Below are 3,445 nucleotides of genomic sequence, written 5' to 3'. Positions count from 1 at the left end.
AACCCATGAATTGGGCTCCAAATTGTTTCCACGTTCACCGTCTTCTCCATATCTGGGTCACTAGCGGCTACTTCCTGTTCTCAGATCTCAAAAAAACGCTCGCTGGGAAGAAATTTTCGACGAATGAAGAAGTGACCGCCGAAACAGAGACTTTTTTTGAGGCAGAGGAAAAATCGTACTACAAAATTGGTATAAAAAAAAATTGGAGGGTCGCTGTAAGCAGTGTATCACCCTTCAAGGGAACTATGTTGAATAAAAAAAACAACAAATTTTGCTAAAAAAATGTGTTTGACTTTGGTACGTCGGGTACTTTTCAATTGACCTCTTAGRCAWATAATACTTMYATTATATATARTATATGTATGTRTTTGRATATGCAAATTCGCYAATTCACACATATATAGTATAAATATGTATGGTATGTATGTACATAAAAACCCATGTGTGCGTGCCTAATCTCGCCGCAAACTTATCACAACCTCATCTGACATTTGCAAATTGTCGTTGACACACATATTCTAATTCTTGTCAATTTGCCAAGCGTTACCAGTTTGCCAACGGTACGAAGGTACCGGTAAATATATGTATATAAGTAGATGCGTATGTATACACATACAAATATATCATTTGACGACGATTTCGAAATGCAAAAAACGTTTTTCGGTTCGGCTTTTGGCCGTCCAACCAAATGGTCGCTGTTCCACGCGTGACCGCCTCCAATCGCACCTGTTTGTTGCATGTTGCCCCAATGATCAATTATAAATATGGACATATCTATGCCACAGCAAGTCCTAATATTTTAAGTTTCGATGAGTATGCATTTCGAAAATAGATTTTACCATTTTTGTTAAATTAAAAATGAAGCAGAAGTGTGAAAAGTTGAAAATATTATGGATACACACTAAATAAATGATTACGTCTACTGGGTACTTTTTTCAATAGCAGATGACAGATTATGCGTGTGTGTTTGTTCAGTACTATTTGGCAGTTCGTTATGGAAATACTTACGCCTGAGCAATATTTATAAATCGTTCAACTTTATTACGCAAATTCACTCTCACATAAACGGCCTACTGAGCGTATGGAACGTCTTGGCGCATTTTATGTCGAGATCTTAAATTGGAAGCGTAAAAAATACAGCGCATGAACTAAAGCCGCCCGACCTTCCCAAGCAAYATCGCTTCGCTTTACGCGCTCTTGATAATTTACAAGAAGTTCCGACATTTTCGAGCAAAATTTTGTTCAGCGATGAGGCTCAATGAGTATGTAAACATATAAAGTTGACTCATTCGGAACGAAGAACAACCTGAGGGGTTTCAAGAGCTGCTATTTCATCTAGAAAATCTAACTCTTTGGTGATGGAATCATCGGTTCATATTTCTTGAAACACTATGCTGATAAGAACGTAACCGTTAACGGCGAGCGTTACGGCGAGTACAGTAAAACGTTATACAGGGCCCATGAACTGTATAACTTCACGTACAGGCTTTAAAATAGTCTCCGAGGATAAGTTCTTGATGTGCGAATTTTTACATAAGTATCTCTAAAAACAGGAAAGAAGTAGAAAATCGTAAACCAAAATTTAAAGAAAACCGCATACTATTATTTTATTTAGACTTATTATTTTCATTATTTCCTCGTTATTATAATCGTGATTGAATTCTTAGAAACATGTACTTGGCGGTTCAAGGTTTGTGTTCAAAGATGTGCACAACACTTTATAATTATAATTGTGATCTCACGATAGCATATATGTATGTATATATATATATTTATATAGGAGTTTGTAAAGATTATGTTATTTTTTTAATTTTCGCTTAGTCACTATTCGCCGCCTCGCCTTTGATGTCGCCAATGTGTTACAGTGTGCCACTTAGGCCGCCGACATTTCTAGACTTGCTCTTAGCTAGTCGCATAATTTTTGTTGTTATTAATTTGCATTAGTTGCAATTTTTCTGTGCGAATGATAATCATGTTGACAATTCCACTGCGCAAAGCATAATGAATGATTTTTATAGCACTTTGCGGGAGGCACCGTCAACGTTTATTCTCTCCTGTGTGGAGCAGAGGCTAGAGTGTGCGACGGAATAGTGCGTGGGTGTATACACGATGTGGAAAATATGAAAATTCGTCTAATTTCATCAAATGTACAAAACGGAAAAGGCAAAAAATTGTATAACAAGTACATAGCATAATTGCAGGGAATTAATTTGTACAGAGGCAATCACTACTGATATTAATAGAAATCCAACACAATTTTAATATATATACGAAACGAAATAATAGGAACACAAAATATAAAAATTTTTTTACATACTTCAATCTAGGATTATCGATATAAAATAATTTATGTTCGCAGTTTTCGGAAGATGACCAAGTCTATTTATATGTTTGTGTACAAATCCGAGTAATAATAGAATTTTTATCGAATTTTCTATATTCCTCTGTAAGACTCCTGATTAACTTCCGGCTAAGCCTCTCTTTGTTAGATTTTGCAATTTTTTTACTCTTGCAACCAGTTGCTACAGAGTATTATAGTTTTGTTCACCTAACGGTTGTATGTATTACCTGAAACTAAGCGAGATAGACATAGGGTTATATATATATTTATATGTATAAATAATCAGAATGACGAGAAAAGTTGTGTAAGCTGTAAATGTGGTATGCAAATTCCATGGAAAAATTAATAAATAATTTATCCAGAGGCATTAGATTTAACCTTCGGGATGGTATAAGAGGGCTTCATGTGAGACGGTGTGAAAATTGGACGATGGACGTGGCACCGCCAACTTTTTGGTGAAATCCCATATCTCGAGACCCGACCGACCAATGACTAAATTCGGCACGTAGTATTCTTCTCATATTCCTATGTCGCAGTGTGAAAATTGACGAAATCAGACTACAACCACGCCTAATTCCTATATAACAAGAAGCAATTAATATTACGGAAAAAAACTTTTCACAAATAATGTCTTCAGTGTATGCCACCTTACAACCAAAAATAGTTTAAGCCCAACAAAATCTGTTGAAGCTCCTAGGTACCGAATATTTTTTGTCTATAGTTGACTTTTGACCAAAAATATCGGTCAATGTGTGAGATATACTATACAATTGAAATATAGACAAAATCCTTTCCTGACAATAGTTACTCTTTTTTTCAAAAATGGGTTGACTCGGGTCAATACTTTCACGAGCCTCCCATATACCTAATATAAGGCTTTCGAACATCCAGGTGACTTTATGCTGGATATATCGGCCAATATTTGAGTTAACGCAACGAAAATGAGAAAGCGTGTTTTATTTATAATAGTGTATCTCTCTGCCCAATAAATAAGTTTGAGCGATAACTTGACCTATCCCCTATATGACTAATATCAGGATTTTCGAACATTCGGCTGACTTATATCTACTTTGGTTTTTTTAGTATGTGTTAGTTTTATATTGT

Source organism: Bactrocera latifrons, unplaced genomic scaffold (genome assembly GCF_001853355.1).
Source record: "Bactrocera latifrons isolate USDA-ARS-PBARC rearing strain unplaced genomic scaffold, ASM185335v1 scaffold_579, whole genome shotgun sequence".
In the NCBI taxonomy this organism is placed as follows: domain Eukaryota; kingdom Metazoa; phylum Arthropoda; class Insecta; order Diptera; family Tephritidae; genus Bactrocera; species Bactrocera latifrons.
This window is presented reverse-complemented; position numbering follows the sequence as displayed.